Source organism: Gobio gobio (assembly GCF_949357685.1).
Source record: "Gobio gobio genome assembly, chromosome: 25".
In the NCBI taxonomy this organism is placed as follows: domain Eukaryota; kingdom Metazoa; phylum Chordata; class Actinopteri; order Cypriniformes; family Gobionidae; genus Gobio; species Gobio gobio.
Window position 1 is genome coordinate 41,587,286 of NC_137121.1, and position 24,010 is coordinate 41,611,295.

The 24,010-nt window shown below is 40.8% G+C and overlaps 1 pseudogene across 1 annotated transcript; it reads right to left on the reverse strand.

Moving 5' to 3' along the window:
• Positions 1-4,869: 4,869 nt before the first annotated feature.
• LOC307121309 (NACHT, LRR and PYD domains-containing protein 3-like) lies at positions 4,870-19,793 on the reverse strand (annotated as a pseudogene). The gene is made up of 6 exons: positions 19,761-19,793; positions 16,780-18,577; positions 15,893-16,066; positions 7,801-7,974; positions 5,590-5,636; positions 4,870-5,399 (listed from the first exon to the last, which is right to left on the reverse strand). The product of its transcript is annotated as an NACHT, LRR and PYD domains-containing protein 3-like (transcript).
• Between the last annotated feature and the right edge of the window lie 4,217 nt (positions 19,794-24,010).

Consider the following 24,010-nt stretch of genomic DNA (forward strand, 5'->3'; position numbering starts at 1 on the left):
CAATGAGGAGACGACACGCACCAGGCGAGTAGCCACTGTCCGCATACACGTGGAAAGAGCAATCCAGAGACTGAAGGTCTTTAAGATTTTATCCCAGACCGTTCCCATCAGCATGGCACCGAAACTGGACAACATCTTAACCATATGTGCTGGCCTAGTTAACCTAAAGAGTCCACTAATCAGAGTGCCTCATGAGGTTTAGAATCTTGCCTTGTGTCCCTGTCTACCAACACCCAGCCATGTTGTTCATTAAATACAGATAAACACAACAAATACTGCATGCATTGTATTTTTTATTATTATATATGAATATTTTCATAGTAATGTAATTGTGTGGGCTGCTTTTGTATTTTTTGTATGCTCTCCACCTGTGTCAATTATCTGAACGTACTCCTCCCGAACTTTGTTTATAAAACATAATTTTATGTACAGTATGAGCTTACTATGAATGATGAACTGTGTTAAAAGAAATTGTAGCACTCTAAGGAACATAAGGCCTATCATTCATGATCGTAGTTCAGTGCAATAATTAAATAATAAGGAAGGTTTCGCTTAAATAATAATTAAACGAAATGAAATGAAATAACATCAAACTTTAATTTTCATTCAAACAGTACAGGCACACTGATATATTGCACAGCATAAAGAGATAATGTAATGTACCGGTAGTTTATTTTAGTTTTAAAATGCTAAGATATTTACTGCAGAACTGTAACCTTCCCTCAACAAAATCATCAACAATTTTTGGGAGCATGTGGGCAAAGTAGAATGTGTGCAGCCTTATGATATGCCCCTAGACAAAGCCTTGGTCGTAGGGTACTTCGATTTCTAGGTGCTCAGTGTTGTTCCAGATCACCAACTTGGAGTGCTGAAGCCCTGTGCAGTACATCCCAATTTGTACCTGCATGTAGTAGCCTTTTGGACCATTGCAGGCAATATGGTAATCTACCCTATCTCCGTTTGCCACAGTTGTGATTTCGCAGTTCTTTGTTGCCAAAAATTCTGCAAGTGACTTGTTTCCCATCACAGGTGATTTGATCTCCAACAGATTGTCTTTGTTTATCACTCCATCAGGAGATGCTGCAAGCCACGGTTCCTTTTCGCACACCACTAAGCCTTTGGTTTCAATGCTGTTGCCCAGAGTTTCCAAATAGTCCCTTGCAAGTTCCTCCCCCTCCGCTCCTTGACGGGTTGCGGCATTGCCACGGAAGGATGGGTGTAAGTGTTCAGACAAAAACTTGTCAGGTGCCGTGGTTGAGCGAATGGGGACCTTTCTAGCCGTGCTCGCTGTGACGCGCACTTTCCGCGCATCATGCCAGACCTGTTCTTTGCTCTGTGCTTTTGTAACCTTCTCAATCTCCTCAAGCTGGGCTGTGGACATTTTAATGTATTCATCATAGAAGGTTCTGCATTTTACACAAGCCAGTGGTGTGTGGTGCTCATCATGGGTTAGGAGATGGAGTTGTGGACATGGTGTTGGCTCGGTGATGGAGGAGGTATTAGCATTAAAGCAGAGCTGCAGGAGGCTATTCCCAGGGCAATTGAAAAGTTCTGCCATTGGTGAGGCAAGTGCGTTCTTCCTCCACTCTTCATGAGTCCTAAAGAGTGTCACCTCCTGTGCCGGTTCTGGAGTGGTAGAGGATGGCTGTAAAGTTGGTGACGGCTGGTGGAGATCCTTCCTGTTGTGTCGTTTGAAGCGCACATACTTCATCTTCCTCTGACCAGCATTTCTTTTAGACCCAGCATTCCACTGGTTCTGTCCGTCTGTGCAGGCACGCCCGGTTTTCCCCTGTCTCACAGCATTTTCTACCTAGAGAGATATAGTAAAAAAGTGCATAGATATTATAATGGGTTTACTGCACACGTCATATGATGTAATACATTGCACACATAGCCTACAATGAATATACAGAACATTGGGCTCGCAGAAATGCACTTTATGAAGAAAATGCGTTATTATTATTATCATCATGGCTAGGAATGGGAATTGATAAGATTTTATCAATATCAATGCCACTGACGATTCTGCTTATCGATCCGATTCTTTAGAGGGGGGGGGGGGGGGGCTGTTTCATGCATACATCTGCTCGATTCCCATCCCTAATCATGGCACACACGCACTTTGCACTCTAGCAAAGTAGCCAATGATGTAGTGCGGATACCAACAATAAAAAAAGACATAGGCCTAGGCTACAATGGTCAAATAATATAGTTAACTTTACCTTCCACAGGATCGCAGCTGAGTGGGAACAAGATCTCCCTGGTCCAGCAACACACGTACATCCCGCAGTTTTGACTTCTCCAGCTTCAGTTACCAGCACCCAAGCATTATGCCACACATTGTTCAAACACTGGCTAGGCTCTACATTTGCTTTCAGATAAACAAAACGATCATGTTTGTATGACATTACACAACTGACTTTGTTGCTGTGCAGATATTGATATGCCTCGGAGGCTTTCAGATTGTCCATTGCTTTTCCATCTATTGCCATGGATTGCACGAAGTACGAGCAAATCTTGCTGTACGTTATGCTGGGCCACGTCGTCATGTTATCCTCCCAGTTCTGCACTGAATTCGGGTGGGGGAGAGTAACGCCATCTCCAGTCAAAGTAGTAGAACTGTGTTCCCAAGCTAGCATCGTGATCGCTGTGTTTACACCGGCAGACGCTGCGCAAACCACTTCCGGCGGAAATGAAATGCATTTGTGTAGAGTAATGGCGCCGCCCACGATTTGGCGCATTAACTTGTGTATAGTCCACCAGCTCGACCACCTGGAATTCATGCTGGTTTATACTGGATTTTTCGGCAGAGTAGTCAAGACACTAATCAGGGAGTCTGACATTTTTAAACCCATGAGGCACTTTTTTTCATACATTTTTATACTCTGCTCCACAATTGAATCTCTATTCCTTTGAATCACAGAAGTAAGCAGGTGCTGTTAAGCTCCACAAAGGACAAATAGTATAACCACTAGAAAGGCACCATAAAGACACACACACCTATCACACACACACTTGCAGAACTCCGGAAACACAAACTGCATCCACTGTTCCCTTAACGCTGGGTTATTTGTGAAGCTGAACAAGGTGATCTTTCCCTCACACCAGAAACACACTTCTTTAGTGACATTGTTGATCTCGTGTCTATAAACACAACGCCAGCACCGCTGACGGCTCCCATAACACGAACAAAGCTCGTTGATGGACGCTCTCTTGTTCTCGCTTGGTTGATGTGTGTGTGTGTGTGTGTGTGTGTGTGTGTGTGTGTGTGTGTGTGTGTGTGTGTGTGTGTGTGTGTGTGTGTGTGTGTGTGTGTGTGTGTGTGTATTTGACACAGAATTACTCTGTCACACGTCCAACTCATTTTTTGAAACTTTGTCCATGTTTATCATGAGAATCAACTCTTTAAAGGGTAACTAAACCCTAAACCAACTTTTTTTAGTTAATGATCGGTAATACTGGGGCTTTATTAATGCTGTTAATTGATTCGAGTAAATGTTTTGACATTTGAGTATAAAGTGTTTTAATTCTATAAAATATGGTGTAAAACCGCCAAAGTGCTGCCCTCTTAAGGTTGAACGGTGGCTACTGCAGTTGAGTTTTCCTATTGGACGTTGTGGGTCATCGTGACGTAGGATGGCACTGCCAACGCCCCTGGCACGAGCTCACCACGCCCTCAGAAATGTTTCCCCCAATCACATGATGAGAACAGCTTCACTCCAGTATGAACTGTCATATTACATGAAGTAGAAACATTATGAATGAAACTGACTTGACACTTGCTTTAACATTGTATTGAAGAAAATACGGTTAACTAATGCAGTTGTCAGTACATGTCAGGCTTTTATTGCGATATTATTGCCGCCCGTCATGTGTACAGATCATTTTCATACATGAGACGCGCTTTCAAACCCTTACACACAAGTGGTTGCCGCGGACGCAGATAGATTAGGTCAGTTCTCTTGCGCGGCTGCTTCACTAGCATCGTCGGCATCGGGAGTTAACGCAGTTTGAGCAGCGGCTTGCATTGATAAGGCTCCGGGTTTGTGTCTACAGACAATCCACCCTCCTCCGCTTCAGGTGAAGGTAGGAGAAATGACCGCTCTGTTGCAAAGCTGGCGTCACTCCAGTCATTCTCCATCTTTGCGACTCGCGAGTCAGACAGCTGTCAATCAATCGGTCACTGCGGGTCTCAGGTGCATGCCCTCCGCTCAGCCCCGCCCTCGGTTCGTCCCCTCTGTCTCCGCTGGGCTCTGCCCACTTTTCCAGCATTTTTCAAAATTTGCCAGTGGGTGGAGTTAAGCTCTGAGCAGGGGTTTAGTTACCCTTTAACAGTGTAAATAAGGCAGAATGCATGAAATAACATTAGACCCCCCTAACATCTAATTAATGTCATTAGCATATAAAAAGGGCATCGGTCAATGTTCAAATCCTTTACTCGAGAATGGCAAGCAGAAGGAATTGCTTATATTTCCAAACTGCAGTTCGACTCTCTGCCACAAGGAAAAGTGTGTACGCCTGCTTAAAACCTGACGTGGCGCTAAGCACTTTTCCACAATTTTTTTTGTAAATCTGAATTGTGGCGTACACACACTCGAAGATCAAATCTGTACGTATGACCGTTTTATAAATGAGGCCCACAGAAAACTTATAACGTAAAGAAGTAAGCCAGTCATTCGTTCATGTTAAAAATACTTTTTATTTCAATTAAAAATAGCATGTTTACTTCTGTTTTTGTTATATTTGTATGTTAGTAAGTGGTGTTAAAAATTGCTCTGTGCATAATAAGCCAGTGTGTAAAGTTGTGATGGGCCACTCTGTGCCAGAAAGTCCAGGTCAAATCAAAGCCCACAGACCAACTTCTGGTGGTTAAATCTGACACAGAGACACCGAAGCATCATAAACCCTAAATCCAGCACAGAGGGGTTCAGTGAATGTGGTGTTGAATGTGTGCAAGTGTGTGAGTGCGTGTGTGTCAGAGACGCTGTAGAAGGATAGAGTGCCGGACGACCAGTCCAGATACACTCCTACTCTGTTAGACGGCGGTGAAGGGGAAGAAATGTTATTGCTCATATTATTGTGCCAGGCAGTAAATCCAGTTGCAGTGCAGTACAGACTCCAGGATTTGTCACTGTAGCCAAACCAACAGTCATTCCCTCCTTTCCTGCTGATTCCTTTATACGCCACGGCTATACCAGCCCCCTTCCCGCTCCAGTCAGCCTCCCAGTAACAGCGTTCAGTCAGACTCTCTGCACACAGAACCTGCTCATAGTTCTCAAATCTCTCTGGATGATCGGGATATGACTCTGGGTCTTTGATGTGTGTCACCGTTCTCTTGTCCTCAGACAGAGAGAGTTTAATATGGGCTGTGTATGGGTCCAGTATGAGATCACAGGCATCTGAACACAAGAAACACAAGAAGAAGATTAGAAGTGAACTTGATAGTTTTAGAGCTCCTCTTTCCTCAATTTTTAAAGTTCCAATTTTTTGTTCAATTTCATGTCTTCAATAATATAGTCACAAACGTGTGTGTGTGTGTGTGTGTGTGTGTGTGTGTGTGTGTGTAGGTAAAAGAGAGAAAAGTCCTACATTTTCTCAGTCCTTGTTGAATTCTGAAATGTTCTTCATGATCCAAACTAGAAAGAGGCCAATACAATATAAGTGAGCACTTCAAAATAAATAAGTATTTCTTAAAATGAGGCATTAAAATAATGGAAAACAGGAGCCAAATACAGAATCCTTTAAGACACATTCTAATGGACTTAATAGCAGTCTAGTAGTTAGAGGTATAAAGACAGGTCAGCTTTAAAAAAACTAACAGCATCCATAACGCAGTGACAATAAATCCAATACCAAGTGACTAAACACACAGCTAGATAGATTTTGAATTCAGAAAATGTGTCACACTGTAAACAGACAGAACCCAAACTGTGAGTGCAATTAAAGATAGTATTTAGTCCACAGTGAAAACAGTCACAACAGTCCTGAAAGAAGATAAATAAATCAAAAATTAAAGATGATGTGTCACGGTACATGTAACCACACTCACGAAGACGAAGATAGACGTTAGGAAAAATTACTTTAATAATAATTATCTTGAGGCAGAACTGAGGACTTAAAAGCAGGAACCAAACAAAGGATAATTAATTAGAACACAGGTGAATAGAATGACATAATTGACTGAAAGAAACTAGGTCAAAGGACAAAACAAAGCATTATTTTTAACTAATAGGTCTACTGTAACTATCCGAGGCTGTTAAAGGGTTAGTTCACCCAAAAATGAAAATTCTGTCATTAATTACTCACCCTTATGCCGTTCGACACCCGTAAGACCTCCGTTCATATTCGGAACACAAATAAAGATATTTTTTTTGAAAGCTGATGGCTGAGAAAGGCCTCCATTGGCATTCAGTACATTAATACTCCCAAGACCCAGAAAAGGCACTTAAAACGTCGTTACAAAGTCCATCTCACCACAGTGACTACAATCATTTTACGATGCGACAACAATAGTTTTTGTGCGCAAAAAAAATCAAAATAACCCCTTTATCCAACTTGTTATTGCCTTCCGTGTGTGTCTCCACAACGCATGCGCGAGAATATGACGTAGCGTCGGGGTTCGGGAATCCATGAAATGCACACTTTAGTCCCATTTTGAGAACTACGCCGAGACCTAAAGCACGATCAATGTAGAATCCAACAGCTTAGACACGCGCGTCTTCCTCTGCTTGTCAAGAAATCTCTTCTGGGTCATGTGTCCGAGCACCGGATCTGCGTCATATTCTCGCGCATGCGTCGTGGAGGCACACACGGAAGGCAATAACAAGTTGGATAAAGGTGTTATTTTGATTTTTTTTTTGCACAAAAACTATTGTCATCGCATCGTAAAATGATTGTAGAGTCACTGTGGTGAGATGGACTTTGTAACGACGTTTTAAGTGCCTTTTCTGGGTCTTGGGAGTATTAATGTACTGAATGCCAATGGAGGTCTATCTGAAGCCTTTCTCAGCCATCAGCTTTCAACAAAAATATCTTCATTTGTGTTCCGAATATGAACGGAGGTCTTACGGGTGTCGAACGACATAAGGGTGAGTAATTAATGACAGAATTTTCATTTTTGGGTGAACTAACCCTTTAATTGATAGTCTATGCATTTGTTAAAGTAACTATTTCAACAAATTGTTTTAAAAAAATACTTATATTTGTATTATGCTTACATTTAATCTAATAATATTTTATTTATATTTTATTTATAATATGCCACTAATATATATTATATTATACTTATTTTTAATTCTTAATGAAAAATAATAATTCTGGCATACATTTAAATTAACACCTGCCATGGTGTTTCTTGTTTGTCATCTCTGATATAGATTAGTGTGTCTTTGTACCGTTTAAAGGTGAAATATCAGTTCAGATTTCCAAACATTTAACTTACATATATTGTAATAATTTATGAACAATTGTATGATCTGGTTCACACAGAGATCTGATCTCACTATCATTGAGTCAGTTTGAGATTACATGAAGAGAAAATAAACTGTGACAGAAATATACCCATAAGAACTGTGGCAACTTCATCTAGATGCTTAAACAACCTTAAAAACTGTGTACATGTGAGAACCGGTGCTGTTTTAAAGAGAAAGGATGGTAAAACCAAATATTATTTGATTTTAAATTGCTAATGTTAAATAATAAATACTTTTTGGGAATGTCTTCACAGAAAAAAAAAAAAAAAAAAAAAAAAATATATATATATAATGATCTTGTGTAAAACCCGGATACTGGCCCACATACTTGAGTATCTGCAGTGAGCAGTTTGGATCCTTCATTTTATCGGAGAGTAGCTTGACTCCTGAATCTCCCAGGTGATTGTAGCTTAGATCAAGCTCTCTCAGGTGTGAGGGGTTTGAACCCAGAGCTGAAGACACATAGCCACAGCCTTCCTCTGTCACCATACAGCCAGACAATCTACGGAAAAACAAAACTGTCAGATAATCTTAAAACAGAAGATAAAAAATTGAAGTGAAGACTCAAAAGCATTACACAGACCTGCTTTGACCTGGCTTGAAAAAGCCAACATAGCCAACACCTGGACCAGGAAAACACCTTATGAAAGGTATATTCTCTACTCCTTTTCTCATGACTGCTACCCTATTTATCCTACCAACACCAACATCTAGTGATACAATATATGGTATGATATGCCAAACTTAAAAGGTTCTTATGATAAGATGACTCATTTTTATTTATTTATTTAATTAGTTTATTTGTCAGGGACAATGTACAAAATACATTAATCTTACGAAAATATGTTTTGTACCAGAATTAGCTAATGCTAGTTTCCATCTGCAGTCCCCGGGCAGGTGCACACAATATTAAAACATTACATTACTGTGGCGGAGGGGGCGTGGTTTTGCAAGGTGTCCAGTGGTTCCGGACCCTGGCCCTCGAAGAGTCCGGTCAGCCCTTTGCTTTTGCGCACCAGCTCCGGGACTCATGTCGCAAGTGGCTGATGGCCGACGGGAGTGACGTCGAGGGAATCATAGATCGAGTGGTGCTGGAGCAGTTCCTCCCGACGTCGCTGAACCAGGCCATCCAGCTGGCGGAGGATCAAATGGTGGCGTGCCACCGGGTCGGCGAGCCCCTGCCATCGGCATCTCTCTCTCTCTCTTCTCCTTCCCCTTCCCCTCCTCTCTCCAAACCTGTCCCCCTTTCCAGGTCTCGCGGTGGGATGCTGCCCAGACCAGCGCCGAGATGGAGGACGGGTGCCCGGACCGGCGCCCAGGGGAAGGGGAGTGACCACCGACCCGTTCCCCTCCTCGTCCTCAACGGCACTCTCTCCACGCCAATTCTCTGACCTACTTCCAGCCACTAGGGTGGCGGGGAAGTCTGGGCCGGCTTGCTGGCGTTGTGGGGACCTGGGACACTTTATTGATCAGAGTCCAGTGATGGAGGTGGGGACACTGATCCGGGTCCCAGACGCGCCACAAGCTGCCCCCGATCAAGCCGGACTGTACCAGATACCCGTTAGTATCAAGGGGGGTACTTATCAAGCTTTGGTGGATTCAGGTTGTAACCAGACCTCCATCCATCAAAGCCTGATTCAGCCTAAGGCGTTGGGTAATAGCCGCTTGGTTAAGGTGAGGTGTGTGCACGGGGAAGTGGTGAACTATCCGTTGTTGCCTGTGGATATTCAATTTCGGGGACAAACGCATAGTGTTGAGGTTGCAGTTAACCCGCACCTCCGGCATCCGATAATTTTGGGAACCAATTGGCCAGCCTTTAATAAATTATTGGGACACTTGTGTGCGGATGCCTCTTGGGGGAAAAGAGTAAAAAGGAAGGTGACGGTTGCTCAGTTGGTGGAGGTGGTTCCGGGGGAACAGAGCGCTCTGGAGACTCCCATTCTCACAGACCGCGATGACTTTCCCCTGGAACAGTCCCAGGATGAGACGCTCAAACACGCGTTTAGTCAGGTCTGCTCCATCGACGGCCACCTCCTCCACCCTGACCAACCGCTCTCCTATCCCTATTTTTCAGTTATAAAAGATAGGTTGTATTGGGTGACCCAAGACGCCCAGTCAAAACAAGATACAACCCAGTTGTTGGTACCTAAAAGCCGCCGGGAAATGCTTTTCCAGGCGGCTCATTCTAATCCAATGTCCGGGCATTTAGGACAAACGGCTACACTAAACCGTCTCACGGCCTGGTTTTTCTGGCCGGGCATTCACGAGAATGTACGCAAGTGGTGTACAGCTTGTCGTGAATGTCAGTTGGTGAATCCACCGGCCACCCCAAAAGCACCATTGTGCCCCCTTCCGTTGATGCAGGTCCCCTTCGAATGAATTGGTATGGACCTCATCGGGCCATTAGAACGGTCAGCACGAGGGCATCGCTTTACGTTAGTCCTCGTCGACTACGCAACGCGATATCCTAAGGCAGTTCCGCTCCGCACTATTTCGGCGAAAAGTGTCGCGAGCTCTTCTTTAATCTCCCGGGTGAGAATCCCAAAAGAGATTCTCACTGATCAGGGCACGGCGTTTATGTCACGGACAATCCACAAGCTTTACGAATTGTTGGGAATTAAATCGATTCGCACCAGCGTCTATCACCCACAAACGGACGTCTGGTCGAGTGTTTTAATCGCACATTAAAAGCCATGATTCGTAAGTTCGTTCACGAGGACGCCAAAAATTGGGATAAATGGCTAGAGCCTCTGTTGTTCGCTGTCCGCGAGGTCCCCCAAGCCTCCACGGGGTTTTCCCCCTTTGAACTGCTCTATGGACACCAGCCTCGGGGGGTGCTGGATGTCCTTAGAGAGGTTTGGGAGGACGGACCTTCCGCGAGTAAGAACGAAATTCAGTATGTCCTGGACCTGAGAACAATACTCCACACTTTGGGGCAGCTGTCTATGGAGAATTTGTTACAGGCTCAGGACAAACAGAGACAGCAGTATAACAGAGGCGCTAGACTCCGTCAATTTTCACCGGGAGATAAAGTGCTTGTATTACTCCCTACGTCTAGCTCTAAATTACTCGCAAAGTGGCAAGGGCCTTTTGAGGTCACACGGCGAGTTGGAGATCTCAACTATGAGGTGATACGGTCAGATAGGGACGGGGCACGTCAAATTTACCACCTCAACCTGCTTAAAAAATGGTCTGAGGCAGAGTCAGTGATGCTAGCGACGGTAGTGAGTGGAGATGAGGATCTCAGGCCAGAGGCGGTCCAAAAACCTCAATCTCTCGCTCTGGCCTCTGGGGGAGACCACCTCTCACCCTCGCAGCTCACTGACGTTCAACGGTTACAAGCAGAGTTTGCTGACGTGTTCTCGCCCCTACCTGGCCGGACCGACCTCATTCAGCACCACGTTGAGACGGAGCCAGGGGTTGTGGTTTGCAGCCGGCCTTATCGCTTGCCTGAACACAAGAAAAAGGTAGTTCAGACAGAATTAGAGGCTATGTTAGACATGGGGGTAATAGAAGAGTCCAACAGTGACTGGGTGAGCCCGATAGTTTTAGTTCCTAAACCTGACGGCTCGGTCCGGTTCTGTGTGGATTATCGTAAAGTAAACGCGGTGTCGAAGTTTGATGCTTACCCAATGCCGATGGTTGACGAGTTGCTTGATCGGCTAGGGACCGCTCGTTTTTATTCAACACTGGATTTAACAAAGGGATATTGGCAGATCCCCATATCTCCTATATCCAAAGAAAAGACCGCTTTCACCACGCCGTTTGGATTACACCAATTTGTCACCCTTCCTTTCGGCTTGTTCGGGGCTCCTGCGACCTTCCAGCGTCTGATGGACAGAATTCTCCGGCCGCATGCTGGATATGCCGCTGTCTATCTAGATTATATCATCATCTACAGTGCAGACTGGCAGCGTCATATGCAGCATTTACAAGCTGTCCTGAAGTCGCTGAGAAGGGCGGGGCTCACCGCCAACCCGAAGAAGTGTGCAATTGGGCGGGTGGAAGTAAAGTATCTGGGCTTCCACTTGGGTCATGGTCAGGTGCGTTCCCAAATTGACAAGACCGCAGCTGTTGCGACCTGTCCGAGACCCAAGACCAAAAAGGAGGTTAGACAGTTCCTGGGGCTAGCGGGATATTACAGGAGGTTTGTGCCTAACTAGTCGGACCTTGCTAGCCCGCTGACTGATCTAACTAAAAAGGAGGTACCAGATACGGTTCAGTGGACGGAGCGGTGCCAGCAGGCTTTTACTCAGATAAAGGCTGCTCTGTGTGGTGGACCGCTCTTACAAGCTCCTAACTTTTCTCTCCCTTTTCTCCTACAGACTGACGCCTCGGACAGGGGGTTGGGAGTAGTCCTGTCCCAGGAGGTGGAGGATGAAGAGCGGCCGGTGCTGTACATCAGTCGAAAGCTCTCTAAGAGAGAGACGATGTACAGCACCATAGAGAAGGAGTGTTTGGCCATCAGGTGGGGCGTTCTCACCCTTCGCTACTACCTCTTGGGGCGGGAGTTCACCCTCTGTTTGGATCACGCCCCCTTGCAGTGGCTCCACTGCATGAAAGATACCAACGCGCGGATCACCCGTTGGTATCTAGCTTTACAGCCTTTTAAATTCAAGGTGGTCCACAGGCCGGGTGCTCAGATGGCTGTGGCTGACTTCCTCTCCAGAAGGGGGGGGCTGCAGTCGGGCGGTGGGGGTATGTGGTGTAGGGGGCGTGGTTTTGCAAGGTCTGTAGCGGGAGAGAGAGAGCCGAGCCGAGTGGTGAGTAAGTAGGTCAAGTGCAGATGAGTAACACCTGTGTCTGATTGCAGTAATTGGCATGGAGAGACTGCATATAAGCTGCAGCGGGGAGAGAGTTGGGAGAGAGAGTTTTGGACTGGGACCTCGCGTGACTGCCTGCCTGAGAAACGCATTTGAAACTAAGTGATTAAGCTGACGTACTTTTGAGAGTGTTTGCTGTGTTGATGCGCCCACGAGCGCCTATTTTGTTTGTATATAAAGATCTGAGAATAAAATCGCGAGTCCCAGTCACGCCGACCCCGCCTTCTTCCTTCCCTCACCCACATACATTGAACCTCATCACAATTACAAATAACTTTCAGTAGCACTAACAAATACATACAATATTAGGAAAACACTAATCAAAAAACCATAACATTTAACATAACATTTTAGAAGTAGCTGACCCACAATCTTATAACACATTTTTAATTGGTTTAACAACCACCATAATAGGACTGATATCGGACAACAAGACAGAGGAGGTTCAGCATCTGATATAATGATGTTCTGTAAATAACCTGGACTTGCCTGCCGGAAGCTAGTTATTTTAGGCTAGTTATTTAAATATGGATATCTTTCTTACAAAAATGCATGGCTTTGCTACAGAAGGCCTTTATTAACCCCTAAGAGCCGTGTGGAGTACTTTTAGAATGGATGGATGTGCTTTTTTTACCATCAAAGATATATACACCTAGGATGTCTTGAGGGTGAGTAAACCAATGGGATAAACTTCATTTTTGGTTGAACTATCACTTTAACTCTTTCCCCGCCAAACTTGATAAAAAAAAGGAATGCATGAAGCTAGAATAAAACTTTGTTGTTTGTTTGTTTAAACGCAGAGGCTCTTTTATTTCTTTTGATATATTGCATGATCAGATATTTATACAACTAAATATTCCGGGGGCCATAACATTTTTGTGAAAATAATAAAAAATGCTTGCAACTTTTTTTAAAATGCTGGCGGGGAAAGAGATAAGTTCCTTGGTATGCACTAGGGTTATAACTTTTTGACTATTTTTCCAATAAATATAAAAATCCTGTATCATAAATTGATGAACTTTGCTTAAAAACAATGAAAAACACCCTAAATCTTCTAAGTTTAAAAAAGTCACCCCAGATAAAAGAACAATTGGAACAACCATATAATAAACCTAAATGCTTATAAGTACCACTTTCTAAAACTAGAACTGTTTGGAACTTTTTTTCTAGAGCAACCTTTAGCCCCGTTGTACCCTAGAGTTAATCATCATATTAGTTCCTCTGTTTGGTGCGTATTTAAGCCCTGTGTTTTGTCCTGTCTAATTGTCTGTTATTGTCAGTACTACATTGGTTGTTCTGTTCTAGTTCATGGGATTCCTGAATGTTTTGTGAAGATTTAAGTTTGTTTCTAATTAAAGTATCTGCTGCATCTAGATCCAGCCAACTTTCTTTTTTTACTACAACCAGAGACTGACAATATAGTGTGAACACAATCCAGTGGGGGCAGGGGGAGCAATCAAACCGTGAATATTGAACCTTGGCCCTCTCACCCCTTTCCATCATCTGGAAAAAAGTATACTCAACATAAAACCAGCCTAGCTAACTGTGTCCCCTTCTGTAATACTGCATTTAATCTTTGACAAGAAATGCCACAAACAAACATCAGCATGAGATATCCCCAAAAGTAACATAAAGTAATAAAATGCAAATCATCATTACAAAGAATTACATCATCACACAATCTGTGTGTCCTTTCAGCGGAATATGGTGGCAACTGGCCACAAAACCAACTAAATTTAATCTAAGCTGAGGCACCATGACAGCGCTCAACCAAGGCACATTAGAGACAGACACTTCGGCATGTTGATAATAAATCATATCATTAGACTGGCACAGCAGCTGGTTAAAAGTATGTAACAGACATATTCAACTTATGATTTGGGAAACATTTTACTATTATGCAGAAGTTAATAAATGTACAGACTGACCAGTGATTCTGCAAAATAACTGTTTAAGTACTGTTTAAGCAAGGAACTAAAGCTTAACATATAAAACAGTGGCAGCGGCTGGCAGAATAAAATCAGTCACGTAACCTATTCGATTTTTATAATTTACCCAAACAGCAAAAAATTTCCAGCAGTAAAGCTTCCTGGTTGATGCTGTCATCCAGGGGTATATAGCTTATAATTGCTGTGATTGAAATGCTTTAATCCTCTGGGGGTCTTCGGTCATTCCTTTTTTTTTTATGTTAAAAATCTTAGCTTCATCGGAATGATCCGAAACTTGGTGACTTTATTGGTACTTGGTATATGAACACACAAAAAAATTGGGGACAGGATTTGAAAAGTCTAAGTGGTCGTAAAAAAAATAGTCACACTCAGGGTCCTCGGGTTAAAAAATGACCCCCCTTAGGAAATGAATGGGAAATTGGCAAAAATATGAAAATACAGAGTTTTTTTGTGCATACAATCTACAAATCAGCAAGGATGCAGAAAAAAAGGACTCAACAATGAAGGGGTGAATCTCTAAAACATCAAGAGTGCAAAACAGACAAAAAAACTCACACACACACACCAAAAGCTGCTTTGAAACAATCTGCATTGTTAAAAGCGCTATATAAATAAAGTTGACTTGACTTGACAAAAACACAATTAGCTTTTGGAATGGCACGCGTTAATTTGTGTGTGCGTGTGTTTTTGTGTGTATAAGTGTGTGTGTGTGTGTGTGTGTGTGTGTGTGTGTGTGTGTGTGTGTGTGTGTGTGTGTGTGTGTGTTTTTTTGTCTGTTTTGCACTCTTGATGTTTTAGAGATTCACCCCTTCACTGTTGAGTTTTTTTTTTCTCCATCCTGGCTGATTTGTAGATTTTATGCAGAAAAAAAATAATTTCCAATTCATTTCCTATGGGGGTCATTTTTGACCCGAAGGCCCTGAGTGTGACCCATAAATGAAGACCCCCAGAGGGTTAAAAAGCTTTGGCTTTCTTTCTTTTCTTTAAAAGTTAATCTTGAAAACGGTGTGGATAATAATTTAGCAACAATGTCCTCATTCATTTTGCTTGCAGTTTCCATAGAGAATAGCACTAGCTATTTTAACAGCTTTTTTCCCAATCGAGTTCCTCACAGCAAGTGGAACACATCATAAACTTGTGATAACAAGCCTCACCCATTTAGAGGAACGATATGATTGGTCAATTTTCCTGTTATTTGTAAATAGTCTTTCATTGACTTGCTATGGCTTGGCCCTCTGTAATTTCACAGCTGGACCACCAATCACAGAGCTGAAAGCCTTAGGTGGAAAAATCCTAATATGGAGAAAATGCATGTCTACACAACACAACTCAAAATAAATGGGCAGATTTGAATGGTTTACTTCCTCAAAAGATTTAGATGCTTATTGTCAAATGATAAATTCCAAATATAACATTAGAACTGATTACTTTTTATTAAATACAGTTTTTATGATGAACAAGACTGTATGGGCAAACTTTAATCTACTTCAAAAGCTTTCTCAAGCCAACATCAAAGTCTGTCTTGACAAACTTTTTTTTATCTAGTTTTACCATTTCTTTGCTTGGATCCCTAAAATCACTATTAGCACTAAACATTCAAATCTTGAATTACAAATATCCAAGATATCGAAGATCAAATGTTGCACACCTCAGTATCTCCAGCTGACAGTTTGGACTCTTCAGTCCGTCTGAGAGCAGCTTTACTCCTGAATCCTGCAGGTCGTTGTTACTTAGGTCCAGCTCTCTCAGGACACAGTTTGAGGATTGTAGAGCTGATGACACAATTTCACAGGACTGATGAGTCAGATTACATTCAGCCAGACTGAAACAGAGCAGAACACAACAGAGTTTCATGGCATCTTCAAAAATTCTTACAAGTCAGTTATGGTCTTCTTAAAAAAAAACAGAAAAAAACATAACAGAACAAACTGCTGCTGCTGTAAAATATGAAAGATATACAAGCATACAAGATTGTTTCATGTATAGTTGTTTGTATTGAAAATATTTATTTAGCAATTTAGCTCGCAAGTGAAGTTTTGATGGATGACGATTGTAATCAAGGTAAAGACGATTGCAGTGACATACAGGAGTCGTGCAGTAAGCACACACGTGTCCATTTCACTGATGCGCAAATATGCTTGACTTGTCTAAAATGTAAACAAGCTCTTTGCTGTTCCATTGTACACATACTATTGTACACTTTTTTCTCTTGGGTGCTTTGGTGTGCATAAATGTAGGAATTATATGGACTCCTTATATAATTATATTATTTAGTGTCATTTTGGAGTATCCAAGTGTAGTTTTTGGAAAGACACCTAAACTTAACTTAAAAATAGCTTGCAGAAAATAATTTTTTGTTAGAATCACCTTTCAATCTGATGGTTTACTTTGCTGGATATAGCAAATGATGACAAAATAAACATGTTAACAAGATAAATGGCCTATGCTTATTATCACAATAATCATGCGATTAATTGTGCAAAGAGGGTGTGAATAATCATGATTAGAATGTCTCTTAACTGTGCATAAACTCACATAACTTTTCTGCAGTTGGTCACAGCTGGCATCAGTCTTCTTCTCCCCTCATCTGATGTGTTGTATTTCCTGAGGTTCAGCTCATCCAACACCTCCTCTGACATCTGAAGCATGTAGGCGATTGTTGAGCAGTGAGCAGGAGAGAGTCTCTTCTCTGGGTGTTTGTCTGATTTCACAGACTCCTGAATCTCTCTGGACAGAGTCTGATCTTTTATTTCCAGAAGACAGATGAACAGATTGATAGACCTCTCAGTGGATAGTCCATGTCCATTTTTGATCTTCTTTTTAATGTACTGCATGGTTTCTTGGATGCTCTCTGAGCTTTTCACTGTGTGTGTCAGTAGATCCTGTAAGAGTCTCTGATTGGACTCCAGTGAGACACCCAGCAGGAACCGCAAGAACAGATCCAGCTGTCCGTTTTCACTTTTAATGGCTGCATCTACTGCACCTTTGAACAAATTATGCAGTGCAAAAAAGGTTAATGTCTCCATAATAGTGTACAAATTGTAGTAAAAAACATAGAAAGCTGCAAGAAACTCCTGAACACTCAGATGAACGAAGCTGTAGACTTTCCTGTGGTGAATCCCAGATTCCTCCTTAAAGATCTCAGTGCAAATCCCAGAATACACTGCGGCGTCACTGACATCTATGCTGCTCTCTCTCAGGTCCTCCTCATAGAACATCACATTGCCCTTCATCAGCTGTTTGAAAGCCACTACAGCAAGTTTCACAATCACTTCTCGGTTGGACGGCAGGAGTTTCTCTGGATCTCTCTCTTCATACTTCTGATTTCTCATGTTGATCTGAATCAGCAGGAAGTGGATGTACATTTCAGTCAGAGTTTGAGGGATTTCTGCACTCAGATCTTCTTCCAGGAGCTTTTGAAGCACAGTGGATGAGATCCAGCAGAAGACGGGTATGTGGCACATGATGTGGAGGCTTCTTGCTCTTCTGATGTGTGAGATGATTCTGCTGGCTTGATGCTCGTCACTGATTCTCTTCCTGAAATATTCTTCCTTCTGAGGCTCATTAAATCCCTGAATCTCTGTCAGACGGGTGATGTATTTTGAGGGGATCTGATCGGCTGCTGCTGGTCTGGAGGTGATCCAGATGAGAGCAGAGGGAAGCAGCTCTCCTTTCACAAGGTTTGACATCAACACACCCACTGATGAAATCTCAGACACATCAGAAACTTTCTGAGCGTCTGAAAACATCAGTGCAATTCTGCTTTCATCCAGACCATCAAAGATGAACACAACTTTACACTCCTCATAAATCCTTGAGTCCAGATCTTGAAGTTCAGGATGAAAGTCCAGCAGAAGTCTGTTTAGACTGTACTGATGATCTCGGATCAAGTTCAGCTCTCGAAATGGAAGAACAAACATGAAATCTACATTCTGATTGGCTCTTCCCTCTGCCCAGTCAGAATTAACTTCTGCACAGAGACTGTTTTTCCGATTCCAGCGATGCCTTTAGTAAGAACAGTCTTGATTAGGTCTTTCTCCTCACATCCTGGTTTAGGTGAGGCTTTAAAGACGTCATTGTAGTAGATTGGAGTGTCTTGTGAGTGTTTTGTTCTGGCTGTTTTCTCCATCTGTAAAACCTCATGTTCTTCATTCACTCCTTCACTCTCTCCATCTAAGATGTTCAGCTGTGTGTAGATCCTGTTTTGAAGGGTTTCATTCTCTTGGACTATGGTTCCCTCAACTACATTCACATACTTGTTCTTCAAGCTGGTTTTGTGTTGGTTTTTGGCTCTCTGAAGGACATCATCCACTGGTTTCTGCAAGTCTCCAGTCTGCAGGGATGCAGTGCATGTCGGAAAGGTTCTGTCAAGAAGACAATGACAATGATATATATATATATATATATATATATATATATATATATATATATATATATATATATATATATATATATATATATATATATATATATATAGTTCAAGTTTCTGAAATCAAACATGAGATGCATTACAGTAAATTAGCTACTGCATGTTTATACTAACGAAAGGTCAGAGGACACGCAATGGCTGAATATAGGGGGTCGATACATGGAGCTATTACTCTTCACAGACACACACCGCTGGGTTCTGGAGACTCTGATCTCTGGCTCTTCCTCCTGGTGATAATGACAAAAGGCAAACAAAATTACATTTTATACATGCTTACAGTATAGCTGGAATGCACTGTAGATTTAAATATATTAATTTACAAATAAGGAATACAACAATGATTCAGTGACATGAAAAGTCATATAAGAAATGTTATAAGAAAAAGAACTAGTGAAACACTCACACACAGTTGATGAGCTCATTAGTTTACATACATCTTGCAGAATCTGCAAAATGTTAATGCTTAAAAACATAAAACAAATGTTCTGCCACAACATAACAGATGTTTACATAATCAAACCAATGTTCTAGACTTTTGAAAAAGTGTTTAATTACATTTTGCTAGAGGCCACTTTTGCATCATGGATTGCAGTGGCCCCATTGCGCAAGGATGCACGGTTTGATCCAGGAGATGAAGAACTGGTTTCAGACATAGTGTCTTCTGGAGGCACTGGCAACCCTCTCTCGTGTCTCAAGAGTGTGACTGCAAACTTTTAGAGGAAACAAATTTGAAAAAAAGAATAGTTTATAAAAGTTAGACTGATAGACATTCTATATAAAAATATATATAACATATATTATATACAGTATAGTTACTATTGCAGCTTTACATAATGGTGTAGTTTTACAATGATACTGCCGAGAAGCATAAGTGTTGTAGACATTGTCAATACTGTGAATAATCCTTTTTTTATACCCTAATCTGGCAACATATCTCATAATGTGGTAAATAACAGCATGGTCAACATATTACTTAATATTAACTCTATTTCAACATCTTAAGACAATCTTAAAAATTATTATTAGCAGTTGTATTGCTTTTTTTTTTTCAGAAATAAAGTAAGAATAATATATGCCTACTTTCTACAAAATCAGAATGTCCAGCACTATGAGCAGACATGTTGGCTTTAAATCAAACTGACAAAATGAGCACAGAACCAAGTTTTAACATTTTAACCAAGTCACATGATCCACATACCCCAGACTCAAATATGATATTGACAAAGGTACTGGATGAAAAATTCTTTCTCGTGCCTCCTATAAGAGACTAAAGACTTTGTATCCTGTGGTGCACGTTTCCCATTTAAACCCATTTTTTATATATTATTAAAACACATTTGTATTTGCATCTCCTACGTCTTCTGTCTGTTCCTGAGCACCACACCCGTAACACATTTACTCGCACTCATGTCATTCCAAACCTGCATGACTTTCTCTCTTCTGTGAAACACAGAAGATATTTTGGTTACCCTTAACTACTATTGTATAGACAAAAAAAAATTCCACAGAAAGAAAGTCGTTCAGGTTTGGAATTCATGTGGGTGAGTAAATGATGACATTTTGTGTTGAACTATCCCTTTAAAAACATTTTTAAAAAGTTAACACCTAATTTATGTAACACTGCATGAAAAAAGGTGTATCCGGACCAGGATACTCCTGTATACACTGCTGAAATTCGGAAGAATCCAGGAGTATACTGGCCGGATAGGTCAAATTCCATGGATCCGTATATGTCCGTATTCATCCGAAATGGTACCAAATCGGATGTATGTTGTGGCCGTATACTCCCATGCTACAGCCATTTGTTGCCATGGCAAATAATCCCATCAAGTTTTTCCCAGGAGACATTTTCACACCTCTAAACAGCTTTGCCTTCCATCCCCTATTGGTCCTTCATCTCAAACTGGATTGGTTGTTTTTTTTAAAACCACTCCCAAAACCCAGACTGCTATTGGAGGACAGGACGCATTGAAAACCCAGTCAAGTGACTTTATTGGTTACTTCTAAGGCTAAGGGTGGGCTAGGTTTTGTAGCATAGGGACTTGATTGGTTATAGGCCAGCTATGCAGATTTTGCTAATTAATATATAATATATATATATATAAAAAATAATCCCCTCTCCCTCCCAAAAGAAAAATACACACAAAACAATTTGCGAAAGTCTGAAATATTTATTAAAAAGGTATTAAAAAAAAAAAAAAACATTCTTAACAGCATTATAAACGAACATTAAAACAATGGTGAAACAAAAACAAGTGAACTAAATGTATTTAAAAGGGATGAAAATGTAAAGGAACAAATGTAAAAATATAAACAGTCCAAAGAACATAAATATACGTTAAATTGAATTGGTAAAGAAACAAAAAGGGAAAAAAAGACTGATGTAAAGGAATAAAATACACAGTGAACATAAAAAGGAAAAGAATAAATATACAAATTAAACAATATAAAATGAGAACAATAAATTTATAAGACAAAAAAAAGTGTATATAAAATACACATAAATATTCCAAGTAAACAATATAACCAAATAAAAAGAACAAAAGCATTATAAACATACATTCAAATGAATGGGGGAAAAGATAAGTGAACAAAATGTTTCTAAAGGAAGGCGACGTAAGAGGAACAACAATACAAAACGTGGAGATCAAAAGCAACATGGACATCTAAAAAGGAACAAACATACAAAGTATACAATATAAAACGAGACAAAGAAATCTATAAATTAAAAAGTGTATATAAAATATATGTAAATGTTCTATGTATGGGAACCAATAAAAGTATAAGTATATAAACATAGGAATAAAGAAAATATAAAATGGAACAATTGAATATTAAAATTATAAAATAATTGTGACCAACTCTAACACAATGTTGTTTGAGTTTTGAACATTTTTTCAAACTGGCATAATGGGCTGGTGATGTGATGCGTAGTGTGGGTCAGTCTAGTCTGGTTTGTAGTAGCTAGCCTAACCATCCACACTGGCCTTCCATCAACAACAGCATCATCTTCATCAGACATCTTGTCTATAGTTGCGGTCTTCCACAGGTTCTGTGTTGGTTTGTGCAACCCTGGACCTGGTCTCCAGCAACTGCAAAACATGACAGTGAATTAACCACTAAAACTCAGAGAGGAGTATAGTAACATTCTGGAGGGAAAAAGCTTAACCGGTTTCTTAACTTACCCGTGTCTTTCTCTGACGGTTCTGTGTGATGTTCTTCATAGTGTTTCTTTTCTGGGCCTTTTCAGACTGAGCCAAAGAATACTTCCTCAGCAAAGTCTCACAAAATAAAATACATCTTGCGACCTGCCAAATAATACATTAATAATATATAGTTAATGCCAATAAAAGTAAGTAAAACAATTCAATCAAAATGTATTTGTATAGCGCTTTTCACAATACATATTCAGGGTTTTTCCTGGGTCAAAAATGGTCTTCGGTGGTGGCTGACAGACATGGTCATCCATACACACACACACACACACACACACACACACACACACACACACACACACACACACACACACACACACACACACACACACGGTAAAAAAAAAAATACCCTACCCACTTGATCTGCAAGCGCAAAACTGACAATAAATTTGAAATAAATTCAAAGAAAGTTTGTAACTTTTGCTTATCTTATTTTGATACCTTGATGTTTGTTTTTTTCCCTCATTTTTACACTATTTACTGATAATTGTTTGTTTTGGTAATCATATCAATATTAAAAAAATGAACAAATAGCCTAATTTTCTGCCATATACAATCAGCTAGCTAACAACAAATTTGTTCTGGGTTCACCTCACTCCAGTCTAAACTAAATGATTTTAGGCTATTTATTTTACTACACATTATGAACATAAATAAGCTGAAAGACTGTTGATAATTAAAAATAATTCTTACTATCCACTCTTGCTAAAGTGGGTAAGCACACTTGTGTTCTCATTTCAGGTGTTGTTCTGAGTAAATGATTAAACTGATTCGTGAGTTCAGTGTTGGACAGATCAGTTGTTCTAACCAGTCGTTAAAATGATTCAGTTCAAAGGAGTCATTAGGTGGCGAATCGGACATTAGCAGACGCGTTGTGTGTGAATCCCGTCTGTTAGAACATCGCGAAAGATTTGTCAACACACAGAAAACACTTCATAACCGGATGGGATTTGTTTCCTGTTTATTTAAAGTATGCTTTATGCAGCTGGTCAGAGAATCAGTCAATGTTTTTTGAGCGCATTTCACACCCAGCGGTAATTAAAGGAAGACGTCTGATAGCGCCACGTGCAACATGGATTCGGTCTTCCGACCTTTTGATTTTGATTAACGTAATATGTGAAACATTAGAAAGCTAAGAATGCTTATTTTGAAGACAGAGAGTGTGCGAGCGAGGGATGAGCTCACTGGTCGTTCTCTCTGTCACTCAGTTAACTCAAGTGCAGCAGTCCTCTATTCTACATCACTCATAAATCACAATAACTGATCAAATAAGGCTTTGGCGGGACAAAAATTTGTTTTGGCGGCCGGCAAAAAAATGTCAATGTAGGAAAAACCCTGATATTGTTTCAAAGCAACTTCACAGAAAATGCATGCGTCTACATTACAGAAAAAAACAGAGAACATTAAAATAATTTTTAAGAGTACCTTTTACACATTCAGGGTCAACATCTGTAAAAGTTCTTCAGGATCATGGATTCAAAACTTCTGGATCATGAGGGGGGAAGAAACATGCACACACACAAATGAATATTAATTTGTTTGATAAAACATTAATATTAATTATCAACTTACGGACAAGGACTTGCAAAACATACTCACCAGGTCCATACAAAAACTTCACAGTAGATCCAAAATCCTGGTTTGCCTATAATTCTTCAGAGTCCAAGTATGGTGTTTTCCTGTCCTCTCTGTTGAACAAGTGTACATGACAGTGTTCTCAGATTACTCATTCCAAAGCTCTGTTACATTTTATGACAAGCTTGATCTTAAAACTAGCTGACAGTAGGGATGGGCATTATGACCATATAATTATACATACATGAGAAATTTTATTTTACAATAACGATATCACAATATATTTATTTTGATGGATATTTTATTAAAATGCTACAGAATAATACTGCTTTAAAAGTCTTCACTGTATGATATTCAATTAATTAATATCACTTGATTCTTAAAGAAGCAGAAGGTCTTCTCTATTCTTTTGTTTTATTAAAATGATGACAAAGCTGCAGCCCCTTTAAGAACGGATGCACAGAATGACACGCATCCGGGTTTCCCCACGTTAACTTGAACGGTTTAATTTTACTTAAGACATAACTGACTGTTTAAATCAAGTGAA